We start from the raw sequence: 21,309 nt of genomic DNA on the forward strand, positions 1-21,309 counted from the left end.
AGACAGGAATTTAGGGGAGATATTAATGTGGAGTGACATGCATCAAAAGTGCTTGGCACGATCCGAACTGCAGAAATTCATGTTGAATGCCTTAAACTCTTTGACTACCAGGGGCTAACAGGGGTCTCTACCCTGATTTTGATGTCTTGATAGAAGGCAGTTCTTGTAGTGTTGCACTTACTTTGAATGATGTCACTGATATCCCTAAATGAGTGCGAGACCAATCACAGTAATGCAAAAACCCACAAATCCACTGAAACGGGCATCTTATAATTTTTCATTGCAAGTACATTTCTGTAATTAAAACCCCAAGATTTTATCATCCTCTCTCTGTTCGCGTCTTGTATGCAGTGAATTAAGCATTACCTGATTTGTTAACCAAACAATTAAACATCTAAGGCATCAATCCTGTGACGTGATTAGGTACACATATGTTGTATGTATGGGGAATTATCAAATTTTTGGGCAAATGTTGATCAGTCCTGTTTGCCATGTTCAAGTATGATTTAGCAAATGACTCGAAAAATGATTAGTGTGTGAAATAATGGCTTAATGAAAAGCACATTGTAAAGTGCTTTCATGTTCAATTACCATTTTTCATGTTTATCTCATCAAGTTAAAACTATACTTGTCACACATGTGTCATTGTCATCACACGCTGTTGAAAGCCACATTAGCTGCTACTGTCTAAAAATGAACATGAGCAAACCAGCGTTGAAGTGAATGCATTTATACAACAGCACTTAATGGTACCCGAGGTGCCACTTAGCCTCTCTATTTGACAGATTTATGTGTCAGTAATGAAATGTCTGCTGACGGGTCTACAGTATGTGGCCCTCAGAGTCCATTGTTGAATCAGACTTGTTAGTCTTGTCCAATACTACTCCTACACGTACCTCCTCATTTTGATGCTTTTTGCCGCACATAAAGCTGTCAGCTGTGCTCAATAGTGACACTAGCTCAACTGAACACTGCCAATGCTCGGCCTCATTGTTTTCAACTCTGGAGTATTTATGAGGGAAGTAAAGCAGCGATGCATCCGCTGTGAGCAAGAGGAGGGTAGTGCTGCTCCTACAGAGGGAGTATGTGGGCTGAGGAGGAAGGACTAGAAGGAGGAAGAGGAGTGAGCGCCCCTATGAGTGGCTGTCAGATACCTGCAGGCTCGCTGGCATGTCAGCTGTCGTTGTCAAGATGTCCAGCTGGAACGATCAAGAGCCCTGTGTGCTGGCCGTCCTCCAACGCACAGACTACTGTAATGCCATTATAGATGTTCAGATGAGGCTGTAAGCTATTGCAGAGCTTAGAGAGCATTTGGGCCTTACAAATCTTTTATTTACAAATTTGATTGCGTCTTTTCATATTTGTTGTGATGATAGAAGCTGGCTGACCTGGTTACCTTAGGGCAGATGTCGACCACCATTTTTTTCATACGAGGTAAAACAAGGCTCTTGTTGTTGTCTTGTTTTAATTTCCTGTAATGTGTTATATAGCTTTGTTGTGCATGTAAATGGTCTGCAAAGACTAACATCCCAAAGAGCAACACCTCAATCAAGTAAGCCCTGGCACTCAGGGTTTTTCACTCCCTTTTAAAAGACTTAGGTGCGTCCCTAGAGCCGAATGAATGTGAAATCAATGTACAGAGCATCAACTAACTTAATCACTTTTCCCAGATCTAAAGAGTATCGTCCACAGTGGAATTCTTTAGCAAGTTCTCTAAACGGATGTAATGGTTAAAAACTATGTGAAAAGAACCAGAAATAGTTCCAAAAAACAAGCTCGGGGCTTTGAAACTTTTATCCACAAAACAATGGGTGAGTACGTCCTCCTTTTATATACAGTCTATCTATATACAGTCAGGAATTAAAGTAATCATTGCAAATGAATTAAAGTTTTTCATTCATTGTTTGGTCATATCTATCGCACCTGCAACTACAGCCTATCGCCATTGTTGCCGCCGTAGAGAATACAACAGAGTTTTTCCAGATTGTAATTTGAAGCTGAGCTTAATATAATAGTTTTTATACAAAAGTAGAGCAGTACAATAATGGTGAGCATACTGCAGGTTTTACTGAGGTTTCTTTAAAATGACTTTAAAGGAGCTAGAAACAGAGTTTTTTTAACCAACTGGATCAAAGCCCAAGCAATACCTCAACTCAGTGCATTAAAGCAGACTAATAAAAGTGCTCTGATGTTGAGGAGTCCATTTATCTTCCACATAATTTGGTTTAGCCTTTTGAAGATTTATGCCAGTGTCTTCTTAAAAGATATATTTCGCTATAATTCAAAACTGCTCTATTTTTCGCTAATATGCATGTCTAGTTGCTGAACCTATTTATAGATTGTATGGCACACACACACTCTGTGTGTACACAGAGTACACACACTGCCACAGTGCTAGAACATCATCCAGCACAAGCACTCATCCAAGCTCTGACCATTTCTGTCGGCTGCCTTACACTTTTTCACCTCTCAATGCTTTCCCCCAGTTCCTTTCTCTACTGTATGTTTCGTAGAAGTCTCTCAGCTAAATTGACTTCAAAAGCCGATGACAGGTTCTTTGTGACTTTATTGTACCGGTTCAGGATGACTAGAACCGTGGTACAGATGGGAAACAGCGAAAAGGCTGAGAAGTTTTTGCTCTTTGGATGCTGCATATTTTATGTTTCCTAAGGTCTCTGGAAGGTAGAGTCGGTGATGAGATGTCCGTAGTATTACGTAAGTACTAAAAGTGAGGCTAAGGAGTCTCAATAGGCAATGCTTACTCACTCAAGAAGGAGTTACGAGACTACTCTTCATCTTTTGCTTTCTAAACTAAGTCATTCTGTTTGCCCAATGCTCCTCTGGAAGTGCGAGGCAACACTGACAATCCTTGTTATGTACATTTACACTCAAAGATCAACACCATATAAGAGACCTTTTATTTTTAAGTCTGGAAACAGAGAGCAAAGCGTCTCAAGCACTGGGATGAAGAGCTGGGTATTTGTGGAGTTTATATACTTGTCTCTCCCTACGGCTCATTTCATTTTATGTATTTCTATTGCTGCTGGCAGCTTGAAGTGATGCAACCGTCCCTCCATAAAACAATATTCTCCGGTATGGATCGACCGCATGAGAGTGCCGCAGAAAATGGAGTTCAAGGCACCTCATCAGAAAAGTACCATCTTTACCAGAAACGTACCGCTTTGAATGGTTTGTGCTCACAGAAGAAGTCGATTTACTTATTTTGACAGAAGTGGGCTGGAGCTTCTCATACATAATCTACTTCAATCAACACCAACACTGCAAGACAGCAGAAATATCCAACTTCTACTGTTCCTCTGGGGGGTTCACATCAGACTCACAACTCTACTGTTGGATGTTACTCTGTTATTGTTACACTCACAAGATAACAGAAGGTAGGAACTATCTAAGCTGTGAGAAGGGGCATATAAATACAGATTATACTTAAAGGTACATTAAGTAGAATTGGCTATTTTTCTGCTTGGCGTTTCACAAGCTTCACTGTTTTTGCATTTTTCCAGGGCTTTGTCCGCCATTTCGTATTGGATGCATTTCTACAATCAGGCACCTGGTTGCTATGTTTTTATAACAGCAGTATCCCAGAAGTCTCCCAAATACAGCAAGAAAAATCAGGCAGAGGGTTGCAGGGTCTCTGAAAATCCAGATGTTTGCACCTTCTTTTTTGATGGGTTAAGTTAAGCCTGTATTTCATCAATAACTGTCAGAGTATTAATAGTTACATTTCCATGTTTCAAAAAGGATATCAATTGCTTATACAAGCTTATATCTCAAGGAGCTTTCAATCACTAGATACTGATTCGATTTTTTACAAACCAAGTGGTAGATAACAGCTAACTGCTCTGTTATTACATTGTGATTAAATTGTGTTCCGTTTTTGTTTTAGCTGTTTTAACTTTTAAATGCACTGTAAGGCGACCTTGGGTGTCCTGAAAGGCGCCTCGAAATAAAATGTATTATTATTATTTATTATTATTATGGACCACAGCTGAACCCGGCAGGCGTGGCTTTCTGCATTTTGAACCACTGAAGAGCCAGCTGTGTCCTACGGGTTGACTCAAGTTACAAACATATTCTATTCCTCTCCATGGGCCCTGCACAAGCCCTTTAATCAGCTGTCTTTAATTAGGTAATTATGAAAAAGATTAAATTAACACGTGCCATGCGGTGTGTTTTTGTTGTAAGACTGAATCAAAGGTCTGAGCTACGACACACACATTCCCACTTCTTCATTTCCTTTTGCCTCAAGCCTGAAATGACAAATGACTCTGTGGCATTTAGACAAAAAACATCCTGAAATGTAATTAAGTTCAGATGCCCGCAGCTGCTCACACACACATGCACACACACATCACGTCACCAGCTTCTCCTAATTGATTTTGAAGCGCTTGACGATCAAAGCTAGCTCTTTTTTGTTTTCGTCGTGATGACCCATCAGTCCTGAACCTACTAATGACTCAGACTCTAACGAGAACTTTTCATGTTGTGGTCAGATGCACTTAACACTGTGGGTATTAGGCGCATTATCAATTGATTATTCTTCAAATGGGTCCTTTCCCAAGAGTGAACAGCAAGTTCGACAATCAATGCTTTCAAAATGTGTATGTGTTTTTGCTTATGTTCCTCCCTCACTCCTGATTAAGAATGTGGCTTTTGAACCTTATGAACCCATTTGCATATCCCAGTGAGCCATCAGTTTAAGCAAAGATTACAGTTCCCTTTTTTTATATTTCATATCAGCCATAACCCCGATGCTCCCCAGTCTCTCTACTCTGTGAATCACACTGTTTGAGCTAAAGCCGTCTTTTATCTCCTTTTCAGCCACTGAACATAGATCAGATAATCACTTGATCAAATCGCTTTCATGAAGTGGAGATCAGAGAACTGAGGGATGAGAGTGAACTGCTCAGTGAGGCTGCTGACTCGCTTTGACTTCACTTGATTTTATCTTCCTTTTCATCGGTTTAAAGTTTTTTTTTTACTTTTGCAAGGTTGCATTAATGGTGCAAACTTTCAAACTTCACATTTTTCCAGCAGCACAATAGATCACCACTGTGTTGTTGGCTGATGCAAATCTACTTCCCCCTTGCATGTGTGTCTCCATTTGGCTGGTAAATGGTGCTAATTTGTATCCTGGTTGCATGTGTAAGATCAAAATCAGTGACCTATTCCAAATTGAAATGAGTAATTCATGATTTAAAAAAAAAAAATGTTTTCACGGGGTTCGTTGAATAAGAGGAATAACACCAGTCTCCATTGCAAATATTCAGATACTGAGCTGGTTAGCTTGACCTAGCTTAGCATAATGCCTGAAAACGGGAAACCGGGAACAATAGCTTGTCTGGCTCCTTCCCAAAGTAACAAAATCCACCTACCAGCACCTCAGAAACTCACTTATTAACACATTATATATTTGTTTAATATGTGCAAAAAACACAGTGTGAAAGGACAATTAGCTGTTTTATGGGCTATTACTTGTATTAGTCACACATGTTCAGGCTTCTGTTGCATGCAAGTATTTTGGTGGAACAAATTCTCTTCTGGTGGAACATACAGTATAGCTACCAAACTACCGCTTAATGCTGGCAAGAGATAATTAGCATCGTCCCTTGAGATTTTGAGCACCAGAGGGATTACAAAGTCTTAATAATGGTTCACCGACTCAAGGTCAGAAATGTCCTGTTGCACTTTAGTGTTCATTGTGTTCATTAGTGCTTTTGAGCTTGTAGCTGGAAGGCGTTAAGCCCATCTGCCAGCTGACAGAAACACATTACTTCATTATGAAGATGTGTTGATATTGAACCAAGTGACCTTTTACTTTGACGAGAAACTGAAGTGTTCTCATATTGCGAAAATGTTTAACTTGACATCATTGGATTCTGATTACATTTGAAGTTGATGGCTGTAATGATTTTTCATACAGAGCGTGCATTATCAAACAGTTTGAATCATATCATGAAAAGCTAATAAAGGGCATCTTATAGCATATTTTTTGTTAGATATCTAAAAAATAATTACCCCTTTTACTGTGCAGACTTCTGTTTTTGCATGCACGTTGTAAAAAGTGAGTCTCTTCATGAAGCCCCAGAGAGGCAGTACATATTTTAAGGCAAACGCTTTTTTCCAGACTCGTCTTTGAAAAGGAAGTCAAAGCGTGAAAAAAATCTCTACATTGCTTTCTTTCTGCATCATTTGAAATGATAAATCTGCAGCTGTATGTGTCCATGTGCAACGGTGACAGATGGGTGTGATGAGTTGGTGCTTCGCAGACTGTGCTTCCTCTTCCTCCCTCGCCTTCTTCCTCTCATCTTCCTCTCGTTCTTCAGGAACATACGGATTTGGTTTGCCTGTCAGAGGTGCTTGATCAAAGTAAATCTGTGAGGAGGATCTTTTCTATGATCACCTGACACCCAGCTGTGGTCAGTTTCTCTACTGTTGTTTATTGGGACCTTGTAGAGGCTATACTCTGCTTGTGAGTTGTCTTTAGTCCATTAATATCTGTGGAGGCGGGTTGCGTGCTGTTTCTGAGAAGTAAAGGGTTATGCTTGTCAGACTAAATCACAATCTGTGGATTTGTGTGTCTATGAATATCTCACATGCATGTGCATGTACCAAAACATGTCTGTGTCTATTCAGTGCCCCCTGTCACATTCCCTCAGTTTGACAGGTGTACTTTGATCTGTGCTGTTTGCCACACTTTGAGTTGAAGAGGACAAGATGCTCCTGGACATCAGGGTTATGAATTTATCATGGGGAGCCGGCAGAGACGCAGCGAGACAGTGTTGCATGGGGCTGAGGGTCCTCTCTTCTTCACTAGCCTTCATTGGTTTGTGATGAATTATTCTTCTTTTTTCTTATAAAAACATTGATCGTCCTGTCTGCATGACAGTCGGCCTGTGTGACAGCTCGCTGCCAGAGCCTGCATTAGATCTTTCAAAGACATCCCTGCCTGCGTTCCTTCCCGTCTGTCCCCTATACACCATATACACTCGCAGCTTTCTTTCAAATCATTTTCTTTTTACCCTCCCACTGCGTCTCGCTTTGTCTCATCAGTACCACTTTCAATAGATTTCTCAAAGTCGGGAAGACTGCTTTTACATGTCAGAGTAAACAGTTTCAAAAGAGGCTGTGAATAATTTCCACATCAGGATGTAGCTGTGAGGTTGTGTCTGTTTGCACAGTCGAGGCTTTTTCTGTGTTTTTGGTGCGGTGCAGTGTGTGTTTCTTACTCTATCCAGCATTCCGTTTCATCCCAGTGCATTCCGATGCTTCGTTCCTGTGTGATGTCGAAGCAGATCTATGTTTAATGTGCAGGCAGGGCCCAATTACTCTGAGCCCATAGCTGTACAGAGACTTTAAAGAGGTCCCTCTGCATGCTAGATAACCACGATGGCGTGGCACAGCGATCCCCTTTAAGGACACTGATTGCTCATCCTCTACTCAGGTATTTTTGACGTTTGTTGTCTGCTTTGGGGTCAATTTCCCACTGAAGTGTGAATTGAGGCTCATGTCTGGGTTCCTCTTTTATTTAGAAAATGTGAGTCTCTGTGAAGAGCACATCAACACCCGTGCTCTTTGGTGCCGCTTCATCTCTCTCTTCCTCCTGGAGGCTTTGAAGGAAAACAACCGAGATCTCTTTCCTCCGTTTAACCTCAATCTGCTCTTCCTCCACCTTCCTTCTGTCTCCCCTCACTCATCCTTCGTCACTGGAGTTGACAACCTGTGTCATTTGACGAGGTTTACTTGTATCTCCTTTCATAGCCTCATCTGAGAGTTTGTATGTGCGTACATTTTTGCATTTAGCATAATTTATGTGTGCATATTTGTGTTTTTTTTTTTTACCATCACCTTGCCTGTCTCCTATTTGTCCGAGTCGTTGCAGGGACAGCAGCGAGTTGATGGAGTCTCTCTTGAGTTAAGGGAGTGCAGCTGTCAACTACCGATCCCATGACACACACACACACACACACACACACACACACACACACACCACACACACACACACACACACACACACACACACACACACACACACACACACACACACACACACAACACACACACACACACACACACACACACACACACACACACACACGGTTACAGTCTGTGTTTCTCTGAAGTGCCTCGCTTTTGACAAATCCATTTCACAGCTCTGTCAGGATGTATAATCCCTCAACACCTTCCCTAAAACATCACACATCTCTGCTTTCTGTTTTCATCAGTCATTCTTCAAACAATTTAAATTGTTCTGTTCTTCTTCTCTTTCTATTTCCAGTTTAATTTAGCGTCCTTGTATCTCATAAATGTTTAAAGGCATTCCCGTTCTCTTTCTTCCTATTTTTCCCTTTTTGCTTTTCATGGTCAACACCTTCATGCATGCTGCTTTCTCTTCCACCGCTTCCTTTCTTCAAACACTTGACTTCCTGCTTTCTTTCAACAAGAACAGGGGTTGGCAACCCGCGGCCCTTTAAGCCCTCTGCTCTGGCTCCCTTGAGTTTAGACAAAAATAAGAAGGAAATAAAATAAAAGTATTTATAGGACTATTTATATTTTGTTGCATGGTTGAAAATGTTTCGTATCTTGTATTTTGAGGTGATACTGTGACACATAAATAAAAAACAAAACGGTTTTAATTAGGTCAACTAAAATATGCGTCACATCCTGCTACGGTCCCGCGCGAGCGCCTTTTCTTGGAGGCGAATAACCTGACCCCCGGCTCGATGAGTGAACTCTGGATAAATCAAAGAAAAGTAGCGGAGGAACACAGGATTTAATTCTGTGTGGACAGAGTTATCTGCTTTCACAGCAAACGATGCTGGTTTACCGGCAGGCCTATGTTTGATATGTAGAGAGAAGTTGTCAACGGTGGTGCAGCCTTTACGTATCGAGGAACAACAAGGGAGAAGAAGACAGCTGACGATCTTCAGTCATAATTCAATGGGGTATGTAATTTATTTCGGAAAACATATTCCATGGAATGCTCTTAACGTCCCGATAGCAATGAATATATTAAATGCTTTGAGAATAAATACATACAAAAACGTCATCTGTGGAAGCCGTAGCGCTGTAAAAAGCACGACCAATCATCTGAGCCGGCCCGGCTAAAATAACTGGATGGCCGACCTGCCTGTCAGCCTTCCATCTGTGCACACACTTATCTCGTGCCCTCATTGGTCATGTGCGCGTTCGTGTGTGTTGGAGGAGGAGCTCTGTAAGGAAGTCTGAAGGAAGAGGCATATTTTTTCCGGTTGTGTACTTTCAAATTCTAGCGCACTCGAGCTGGTTTCTCCATTCTTACCTACCCTACCTTTAACTCTTTTTAGGGTGCAGATATATGTTTTATTTATTTCAATGTGGGCCCATTTTAATAATATTTTGTTTCCCTTCAAATGTGCAGAGGACTCCCCAAGTGCTCTGTTTAATTTATTTTAAAGTAGGCCTGTGTATTATTTTTAATTCTCCTTATAAGAGTTCTTTGTTTCCTATTAGAGGTTAACAGTTTTATATCATGTAATAAATAGCCTAATAAATGCAAAACAACTATAGTTTTTGTCTCATATAACAATAAAAAACAACTATGAAATATGTTTTGCGGCTCCAGACAAAAATTTTTTTTGGAAAAAGGAGAAAAATGTCTCTTTTGGTCAAAAAGGTTGCAGACCCCTGAACTAGAAGCTCCTGGTTGCATTAGCTAATCTCTCAGAAGACATGGCACAGATACAAGATCTACTACCTCTTCTACTTCAGCTCATTGCTATAAACATCCATCCCCTCATTATTCAACCGGCACAAATAAAGAAAATACGTTGTGATTTAAAATGAATGCTTTGGTCATATCCGTGAAAACACAGCACTGCATGTGATATTGATGTTTGAAGATGAATCAACAATTAGCTGCCGATGTGCCATGAGAGTCTCTCTGTGTCTCTGTACCGTGAGAGCAGATTCAGAGCCAGCGCTGTGGCTGGAGAACCTATAATTGCTTCAGAATACTTCCTGTAATTAACAACTCTCGGATAATTATGCCACAACCCCAGTCATCACTGTTCGCACATTATTAAGCTCAGTGTGGAGGGATGAAAACAGGAACACCAGGGCTGCATGATGTGGAAAAAAAGAACTGTCTGTGCTTATGTTGACTAATATTGCAAATGCGAGGGATTATCATTTTTGAAACATCATTGACATTAACATTTAAACATATTAAAGACATATAATGTTAGGTTCATATTTTTATTTTGTGTCTCTACTGTGACACGTTTACATGCTTTTAATGTTCAAAACGTTTTTTTCTCATACTGTCTGAGCTGCAGCACCTCTTTTCACCCTCTGTCTGAAACCAGAGCCCAGGCTGCTCTGATTGGTTAGCTGGCCAGCTCTGTTGTGATTAGTCAACAGCTTAGAAATGTCCTGCCCCTTGTCCTGCCTATGTACAATGTGTTGGAGCGCTAGCTAATAGACGTAAACAAAGGAGTCCAATGGAGGCATGGCAATTTTTGCCTTTGCAGACCACAAAAACCTATATAACAAACAAAATATTGCACTTACTGCGATTTTGATATTGTACTAGTCCATGTTGCGATTCTGATCAAATGTAGGTTCATTGTGCAGCCCGAAAGCACAAGCACAAACATGCGGGCAGTGCACACACTTTACTGTATTGTAACAGTAGCAGAATATTTCCCGCTCTTTTCATTGATGTGAAGGCTGTAAAAAAGTAACAGTGCACTTGTTCCTCATGAACATGGTCCCATTTTAGCCCTGTCTGTTTTTCGACAGGGAGTTGTCCCAAATGTAGAGTTGGCTGTCTTTGCTGCAGCGACATTAAGAAGAGACAGGAAGTGGACAGGGCAGTGTGGCAGTTCCCGATGGCAACAGAACTAGAGGGTGGGACAGTGAAATAGGCCAAACAAACAAGCTTAGCCGGAATATGAACAAGAGACCATAACATAGAGCGGGATGACCCAGGTCATTTCATCAGCATGTCCTTATTCTGTAATCCCAGTACTGTACCGACTGCATGTGGATAGTGATTGGTCAGGGACACTTGTGGATATTGCGTTTTCCACCTTGATGCAGAAGAATACGAATTTGATCACAGATGTGCCCTATTTAATCAGAAACTGGTGTTATAGTGCAAGATTGCTTTTGTCAAGAAATAACAATCCAATTTAAAGTTTGTAGGTATTTTAGGAAACATACATTTAGAACAAAGCTGCAAGTATTTAGATGTGTCTCCTTCTTTCCTGAACAGTCTGTCTATATTTGATTTGATTTTGTTATCTTTGATTCATGTTGTTTCTATTCATTACAAAAATGCAAAAAGACAGGTGATGGGTATGTGTTCTTCTGGTTGTGTGGGCGTTGTTGCAAGATGTTACCGTACTTTTCGGATTATAAAGCGCACCTGCATATAAGCCGCAGCAGCTAAATTGTCCGTCTGTCTTGTTCTCGTTCTGTCTCTCGGTTCCACTTTTACTTTGGCGCGCTACCTGTCTCACTCTTTTCCGGCCTCCAGCTTTTCCTGCTGGAGCCCGCCGCTTAAAGGTAGCGGGCGCGGACCGGTCATAGAGCCCATAGAGTTAAAGGTGGTTAATTTTACCTGTAAAATCCATAGATTTAGGAGGTTCCCTAGTGGCCGCTAGCTGTACAAAAAAATGGGGGGAAAAGTCGCGGCTTATAGTCCGAAAAGTACGGTAATCGGATTGAACAAAATATCTATGAAAGAGCAACACATTTCAGCCTACGATGACATGGGCTTTCTGAATTGTATGGCCTTTTTGACAAGCGAGAAAGGGAACAAATATCGAAAGAAACTCTTATTTTCTTTATTTTTTTTGCCAATCAAATCGGGATGTTCAAAGAATCTTTAACAATGGACAGTGGAACCAGGACTAAATCAAAACTATCCAACTGGAAACTGAAAATTGTGCAGCGTTCACTTTCCTTCAGTTCCCAACCATTGCAGACCAGATGCAGAGGAGATTTAATGAGACGTTCAACATGAAGTGACGTGATACAAAGCAAACTAACTACACAGCACTACGGTTCCTTGCTTTCCAGTGGGAATGATGACCCCATGATGCTCAGAGTCAGTGAAGACAGATACAAATGAGAGGGTCAGATGCCAGCTAGCATCATGTTACAGCTAGAAAGGCAAAGAATAAGCCAGCTTCAAAGCTCTGTTTACGATAATGCCTTATTTCACATAAGCTATTTCAACCTCAATACTAATGGACACAACATTATTAGCATGTCCACAAGGAGCGGACAAAGCACATGTTGCAGTGAGCTCTAACTGTATGTTTATGTCAGTTAATGACTACAGTGATTCTCTCACAGCCTTGGCTGACTTTTTCCCTCATATTGTTGCACTTTTTCTTTACTGCTTTCTTATTACTTACTTTTAAATCCTCTGCTCTAAAGCAATATGTTAGGATTCTTCCTGGAGCTGGCAACAAGACTCAGGGAAGTCATTGGTCTCCAACAACATAAAGGCCAGCACAGTAATTCCCATTATATCATAACATTTTGTTTTTACACTTAATCATTGTATGTATAAAGCATACAACATTTTTCTTCTATAGACTGAGCCAAGCTAGTTTATTTGGTTTGTATGCATTAGTTGTAAAGGCTTAGTTAACCTGCTGCTATGTTTACCTTTTTGTTTGACCGCACAGACACTGTAAAGTGATTACACTCTCCTCTAATAAGCAAGAACACGAATAAGCCTATTACTCATATAATACAAATTGATCTGTAAATTCTTGTTGTCAATTGTGCTGGTATTACCCATCTCACCTTGGCTTCTTCTACTTGGTGCTTACCTCATCTCCACTCACAGTTTCCTGCTCTTCTTCAGGTCACTCTGGTGTCGTGTCTATGGGAGTCTGCAGGCCAGGCAAACATCCCGACAACTAAAGTCACCTCCACAGAGTACAGTATGTGTTGTCACTATGCAAGCTGTGCGTGTTTCAGCATTTCAGTGAACTTGGGTACTTGTGAATGTTGAAGGTGAAATGCTTCTGCAAACTCTCCTTCTGCAAACTTTCTGTGTCTGATCTGGTTTTAGCTTTCATAATGTTGTCTGTTTCAGTTCAGCATCTGTCGTATTGAATCACTGTACCTGTCCTCACAAACTGTCAGTATGTGACATGAGGGAGTTTCATTTTCAGCTTCAGTTAAATCTGCTTTGAAATATACTGTAAGGGAATATATTTTTCTTTGAATTGGTCATAGATTTCCTGGATAGTTCCTTGTTAATCAAATCAAGTTTTATTTATATAGCACATTTATAAACGATTTTTGGTCGAGCCAAAGTGCTGTACATATAATAAAAATAGCCTACAGTAGAGACACTTTACAGCAAATACAACAGCACAGATTGTTCAGAATATCAGTATGAGAAAAAACAACACCCTCTGTCCTTAGACCCTCACATCGTACAAGGAAAAACTTCCAGAGAAAACCCAGTTTAAAGGGGAACATGGGAGAAACCTCAGGGAGAGCAACAGAGGAGGGATCCCTCTCCCAGGACGGACAGACGTGCAATAGATGCTGTGTGTACATCGAAGAGATAATACATTTTACAGCATAGAGACCGAATGTTAGGAAATGCATGTGTCTGTAATAAGAAGATGAATCTACGAATCTATCAGTTAAGGATGCTGAAATTCCAAAAATCAGTATATTTATGTAACAAGTAATGTGTAACGAGAAAGGGCTCGCCCTTACCCACAGATAACTACAGTAGGACATCATGAAGTATTTTATATATTTTTAGCTCATTTAGGTTCAATTTAATCATTAACAAAACATTGTATGCAGACGCAGTAGGCAAAAAGGCTTTAAGCTGCATTCATAATACAATTTGTCTTTGTTTTGCAAGGTTATTCTCATAGCCTTGTGTTGAAAACAGCTAGTTACGTTTCGTCCAATGATTATGTCCACTGCTAGCTACAAACAGCTGTCATCTGATTGATTGCAAGTCGAAAAGGTCAGCGGTAAACAAGGTCAAAGTTGAAATAACTTGAACTTTGAGCGCAGTGGTTGGCGATACATTTGCAGCTCTTTCCATAGAAACACAACGGCATCGCCAGCGTAGAGCCGTGTTACCGCCTATCATGTGAATGCAGCTTTAAGAACACACTATATGATACTTATCCAGCGCAAAACAGTAGATAGACAAAGTTAATGAAGCTGGTGAACATAGTTTAGCATTAAGCAGAAGCATTTGTCAGCCATATGTTTGAGTCAGGAGTTGGTGGAGTCCAAAGCTGAGCTAAAATGAGAGAAAACATTGGACCTTTTCATCTAAAACGACTCAAAATAAGTACAAATGTTGTGTTATTTGTCGTGTCTGCTGATGTATAAATGGGCACTTGTCTGCTTATATGTTTATCAATGTCAAGAAGAAGATGATATTTAAGTGTTGTATTTCAGCTTGCTTCCACTGCCCCAAAATCCCTCCTAGAAGGTATTGGAGGTTCAAGTTTCAGTATCTATCCGCATGTTTTCCATTTAGTTTAGTGAGTTCACTTGCTAGAGGAAGGAGTAGTCTGAGCGTAAAAGCTTAAGTTACTCCAATTTGAGGAAACTTTAGTCCCGGTTATAGAAATCTTTGCGAGCGATGCTTGAATTCTGTCTTATTAGGCTTTCGACAGTGCGTGTTATCCTGACAGGGGCTCAGTCAGCTAATCTCTAGAACATTGCGGACGGACAGCAGTAGGATCTAATATGATGTGAGATACAAAGACTCCCATCTATCTGCTCCATCTGTCTTCCTGCTTATAACAAGTGCTGTGCCCACCTGGGACCCCAGCGGCACAGACTCTGATCTGTCTGATTCAGTGCCTTTTCAAAGATGTCTCTTCCTGGTTTATTACGCAGACAGAACTTTCTCCACCTCTCTGCTGTCGAGTGATGAATTATGAATAGATGTGGATCCAGCAGCACCGCCGGCCGGGCCTGAGGATTACTTTCAATTCGCACACCGCTCCCCTCTCTGCCTCACTGGTTCGCTCAGCTAGTCAGACTTCTTCTCAAGGGACCTCCAAGGCAGTATTAGATTGCCGCCTGAAACTCTAACCCCGCCAATCATGTAAGTTAGAGAAATGAATGTACATGCACTGTATCGTAACACAATGCTGCCCCTGCGTTCGACTTCTACGTGAGTGGCATCTCTTCTTACTGCTGTTAACAATTCTCACTTTCTCACAGGAAGAGGAAGGACAGAGCATGTGTGGCCCGTCTCAGATACTCGTTGACTCCAGATAACCGGTTGTAATTGGCCTGGTTGATGAGCAGGCGGAAGGCAGTGAAAGGGAAGGAGAAAGGACAGGGATCTTTTTAATGAAGCCAATGAGAAGGACATGGAGAGCCTGCAGGCTTCAAGAAGGATTAGGGCAGGCTCCAGCTGATTTAGGCCTATGATGCTTCCACAAGTCTCTCAACCTTGAGGGGCTGAAAAAGGACAAGGAAAGTGACACAGCCAGAATAAAGAACGAGAGTTCACATCTTTTTTTTTTTACAGTCTACGTGATGTGCAACAGTCTATTTTTCTCCTCCTTTGTGATATGTTGATCTTTAGCCGCCCTTCATCCGGAGAGAGGGTAAACAAAATGATTTTTCTAAAGGTCAGTGTCCCCAAGACACTAACCTTTTAATACACAACTCACATGCAATCCTCTGCAGATTGAAGACAGTGTGTGTGTGTTTGAATATGCATGCAAGTCTCTCTGTATCTGCAGTGCATTCATCCGTTTTTAAATTGGAACACGTAAATCTGTGTGTGTGTGTGTGTGTGTGTGTGTGTGTGTGTGTGTGTGTGTGTGTGTGTGTGTGTGTGTGTGTGTGTGTGTGTGTGTGTGTGTGTGTGTGTGTGTGTGTGTTGATATGAAGTGCAAAGGACTGTGAGCTAAAATATCCCGTCTCTGCCTCTCTGGATGTGGCAGGGCGTGCAAGAGTGACAAAGAGTGGAGCCAATTGGCATGGAAAGAGCCATGGCTGGCAACACAGCAGACAAGCCAGCCAGGCAGGAAATAGATGCCAACAGAGATACTGATCACACTCACCTCCACCTCTTGATGACTTTGTCTCTCTGCTTCTGTCACCGTGCCATGTATCTAAGTGGAAACTAGAAAGTGGTTCAATGATACCAATAAACAACTGTAGTTGTGCATTTAAGGGAGGAAGCAGGTGACATTCACGACTCTGTGTTTACAGGGTTAGGGTTGCCTGCTAACATGCTCATTTGAGCTTGTGAACATGATTCTTAGTAAAGGGGCCCTATGGGGTTTTCCGTTTCGTGTTGTGTGTTATATAGGTTAGTGTGCATGTAACTGGTCTGCAAAGGCTAAAATGCCACAGTTCCCTGCCTCAAACGCCTCCACTGGACTCCCTTTTTATGGGATAAATGTGCTGAAATTATCCGTTAACCGTTTATTTTACCTAAAGCATTGATACCGGGTGATGAATTGTCATTATTTTGGGTCTACCGTGTCAAACTAATAGGAATGGAGAAAAAACAACGGAAATATTATGTGTTAAAATTACCCCTAGGTCTCAATTTCCCCGGCATAATGGAAATTCAAGAGGGTATATACAGTAATAGGTTGAACAGGTGCCATGCATACGTACGCAGGCAAGGCAGAGGAGTTGACAACCTACCATTTACTCTGAAGAGTCACAAAGTAATGGCTGTTTCCAAGTCATTACATTTAGAATTTGATCACTGTGCTTTCAAGGACACACATCTTGTAGTCAAATGGCCCTTTTCGCCTTCAAACAGGATTTTGTCATTCTATCAATTTATCAGTTTCTGCCAGACACTAATCACAAATGATATTGTATTTCTTTTTTAAAACAACCCCCAAAGATTTAGACATGGGCAAATGAACAAACCAAGCACACACTATGCGTCTGTTCTACAAGGGCCCCCAATTACGTCCTCTCTGTGCTGTGTCACTAAGTTCTCATCCCTGAGAGAAGCAAGTCGAGTATGTAGCCTGAAGCAGCCTGGGCCGGGGGGTCCGTTTTTGGCTGACACACTCTGTTCACAGGGGCTTAAAGGGAGGATGGACATGTAATACACGTTAACTGCCAGTAGCAGCCTGTCCTCATGATAAGCTGAACAGAGAGCCGGGGGCTGACCCAAGTTGTCGTTTCACTGTGAGACCCAGACTTTCCTGTCCAGAAGCAAATGACGGTAAGAACAAAATTGGTCTAGAACAGTGGGGGCGCCAGGCCTCAGATGATTTGAGGCCCAATATCATATTTAGACTTTTTTTTTTTTTTTTACATATAATTGTAAGGCAATACATGATTGTCGCTAAAAGCCTTGTCTCTACATTACAATACAATATACAAAATAATTGATTAATTAATAATTTTAATAACAATTCAAATTAGTAGCTAATAAAGGCATAAAAAGACAGAAATGTATAATTCTTTCTTTAATAGAAATTCTTCTGCCCGTAAAGTGTCCAAACCAGGCTTTTCTGGATAAGCGCATTTTTAAAACATAGTCATTGTCCATGCCGGTTTCAGTTGGATTATTTGTCACAGTTGCTCCGATCAGATCGGTCTCCTCCATTTTGTAGATTATTTACGACTTTTGAATCCACATAAGCACATCGGCAAAATCCGGCTTACTTTGAACATGTGTTTTAAACAGTTTAATCCCTTTGTGAATTGTTTCCACTTGCGCCGTCCTTTAATGTCTTCATACAGCGGGAATCAAAATGAATTAATCCTGAGTCCAATAACCATCAACATCACTCCAATAGTGCTCCTTGATTACGCTTTCATCCTCCTTTAACAACATACTTCACATTCATCCAGTTTGTGACAGTAGTTGTAGCATTTTTGAGACTTTTAAACTGTAATTCCCCCCCCCCCCCCCTTGTGTGTGTGTGTGTGGGGGGGGGGGCCCAACTTCACTTCAGAAGCTCCAATTGCAACATCAACAAGAACAAATAAGATTACATGAAACAGGGAAACATAAATGTAAGATAACATTACAATCACTGAAGACATTGTTCAAGACCTTATACAAACATTTGATCTGGGTTTTTAATATGAAGATTGACTGGTGCACAAACGAGTGCTTCAGTCTAACCGTATTACATTTGATGGAGTTCATAATCACTGTTCAGGACATGGTTGGGATCAGAGATTAGTTGGAGATGGTCAGCTTTGCTTAGAAGAAAGACCATATTTTGGGGGAAATGACTCACCTAGCTGTTATATTCAGAAATCAAAGTTGTAATAACATGTTAAGTTGTGGGTTTATGTTTTAGACTATGTCTAAAGCTACATCAGACAGAAAGTTATAGGAATATTTGTTACCCATACTGTGTGATGAGTGTATTTTCTGTTTCTGTTTATTTGTCACTTGTTAAGAGCCAGGCTAGCTGTTTCCAGTCTTTATGCTAAGCTAGGCAAATCATCAGGCTCAGGCTTCATGTTGTGTGAGCTGAACTAAAATTATATAATATAGAACATTTCTGCTTAAAAATGACTAGAATGACAATCTATGCTTTTATATTTTGGTGAGCAGTGTAATCCCAAATGTTACCAATAATTTCTAAATTTAGAGAATCCACTGTATGTGGTTGACTACCTAAAGCTTTACAACTTTTTTATCTTGACACATTTGTATGACCCATAATCCCACTTTACTTTAAGACTTAACCAAACTTTCTTTACTAATGTTTTGACTTAACTATATTGCAGAAAATAACATGGTGGGTTTTGAACTCTGCAATTAAGCCAATATCTTCTTAAATGTATTCCTTTGTGGACGAGATCCATTCAGAAATGCATTTTAAATAACTTTTTAACACAAGTTTGATTTCCTTTCAAGAAATATTGTTCTCTCCTATCAAAAGAGAAATTACTCTTGACTTAATAGAAACCACTCAATACTACAAGATCAGCTCTTAGATGTGAATCATTAATTACTATAATTGGAATTTTTAATAAGCATAAGTCTATTGACTGAGCTCTAAAGTCTCATGAGGCCTTGAAACAAACAAGCACCGGATAAATACGTCTGCCACCCATGTAATTGGCCTACATTGTGTGTGTGTGTGTGTGTGTGTGTGTGTGTGTGTGTGTGTGTGTGTGTGTGTGTGTGTGTGTGTGTGTGTGTGTGTGTGTGTGGTGTGTGTGTGTGTGTGTGTGTGTGTGTGTGTGTGTGTGTGTGTGTGTGTGTGTGTGTGTGTGTGTGTGTGTGTGTGTGTGTGAGAGAGTGGGTTGAGCGTTGGTGTTCGGATCAGGGGGTCACATGCTACCACTCTTACCTCAGCCATATGCAGTGTTAATTGTTAATTAGATATATCCCTTTCACACTTACCTAGAATGAGAACGTCTCAAAGAGGCATGGCACTCCGGTCTACTGTGGTTACAGTTATTGAACAAACTCTATAATGAATTTGCTCCACGTCAATACTGGATTGTGGGTCAAACACCTTTTAATGTACTATTAACCCGACATGTCATTTAATTAAGAAATATCCTAATGAAATCAGGTTTGTTATTGATCCGTAGATATCCGGCAATTATAACTTCCTGCTGGTGGGGAAACAGTGATCCATAAGTGATATACCACCTTTGCAAATAAGTCGATTTAAATACCCATTTACGCACTACCATTGAACGGCCGTACAGTAGCTCATGTCTAAATAAGTTGCAACTTGGAGAAACGGCATACATTTATTGAACGTTACAATACTAAGTTTTAATTCAAACTAAGAAATTCACTTCAGGCTCTTCTTTCATGTTGCATAATAATTTGATCGTCCACTTAAAATAAGTCATCCCAGACTTCATGACGACAGATGATCTGATTAGATATTCCAAACATGTTTTGACTTTTAATTACTAAAGAAATTCCTATCACACTGCACTCCTAATACACACTTAAAGTTGTGTGATTAATGAACTCATTAGCAGATGTTGCTCTCAGAGTGCCACACAGATTAATGTGAAATATGTGGCTGCTTGCATTCTTCTTGTTTAATGATGTTTCCGTTTGTTTTGGAAAAGGACACTTTACAAGCTGACAGCAGGTTATTATGTCTGAACAGATGGAGGATGTGCAACACTCAGGTCTGTGTAGCATGAATAAATGGGATGAGAGAAGCAGACTGTGTCAAAAAAATCTTTATTATTCAGACCTTGGTCAAAACTAATGTGTCTACAAATTGATTCAGTGATGACTGACAAATAGTCACAAACTATTTTGATAATTGTTGAATGTTTCAGTAATTATTTTGTGCAAAAATTGCATTAAGTGTTGTTTTTTAGCCTCTAAGATGGAGTTTTATTTATTGTATATTTATATAGAACATTAATTGGAGAAAGTGTGTTGGCCATTTTTTTCACTGTTATGTAATTTTACAGACCAAATAGTACAATGGGGGGGGGGGGATTCTTGCAGCAGAATCAGTTACTGTAACATTATACGGCTGAAGTTTGATCTACCATCAGTCATGTACTGCAGGTCCGTGATGTATCAGTGATGTTGAATGTGCTTGTCTCAGTTTGTACATCTATAAGCTCCTAAACAGTTCTCTCTTATTAAAGATTCAGTGCACATGGCAGGACACTTAATCACCTCTTTGTGTCCTCTGGTTTCATTGTTCATGCTTTGCATAGAGCAGAAGTGCAATTTAAGACCTCACTGTAATCCATTATTATAATTAAAATCCCATTTGGCACCTTTTAAATAGTGTTCCATATGATTACACATGCATGTGGTGCATTGGTATAATGGGAGTTTCCCAACATATCTTATCAGCTAACTGCAACAGTTTTATTATGCAGGGCCAGAGGACGACACCCCATTTAATTAGTGGACTGTTTGCACACGATGGCCCTCGTCCATCTTTTTCTGACTTCTACTGTCACCTCAGGGTCCACAGCTGCTGGTCAAATATTTACACATACTATACTCATGTAAATGCATAGACACGCTCATACTGTACCCCAGCTTTCTATTCTCCATGGGGTTTCCTTGCACACACACTCACAGTTTGTGCTTATGTAAAGCAATATGAGTGGGCATGGTTGAAATCAGTGTGAGTGCAGCCATTTGAGGAGCTTTTGTGGATGTGATGCTTCGGCCTGTGTGCCTTTCGGCGTGAATACACCTACACACACTCTAAAATACACTTCCTGCTCATTTGTCATCTGTAAAACCTGCAGCATGATTATCGTTCCGGCAGCCTTTCCCTCTTTTCTGCTGCTGTTCATTTATCCAGGCCCTTTCTTGTTTTAAATAAC

At 40.6% G+C, this 21,309-nt stretch overlaps 1 protein-coding gene across 2 annotated transcripts in view; it reads left to right on the forward strand.

Annotated features, from left to right (window-relative positions):
* The window catches only part of lingo3a (leucine rich repeat and Ig domain containing 3a), a 36,053-nt gene that overhangs the window by 1,302 nt on the left and 13,442 nt on the right, over positions 1-21,309 (forward strand). The window lies entirely within an intron of this gene.

Source organism: Pseudochaenichthys georgianus, chromosome 4 (assembly GCF_902827115.2).
Source record: "Pseudochaenichthys georgianus chromosome 4, fPseGeo1.2, whole genome shotgun sequence".
NCBI classification, from domain to species: domain Eukaryota; kingdom Metazoa; phylum Chordata; class Actinopteri; order Perciformes; family Channichthyidae; genus Pseudochaenichthys; species Pseudochaenichthys georgianus.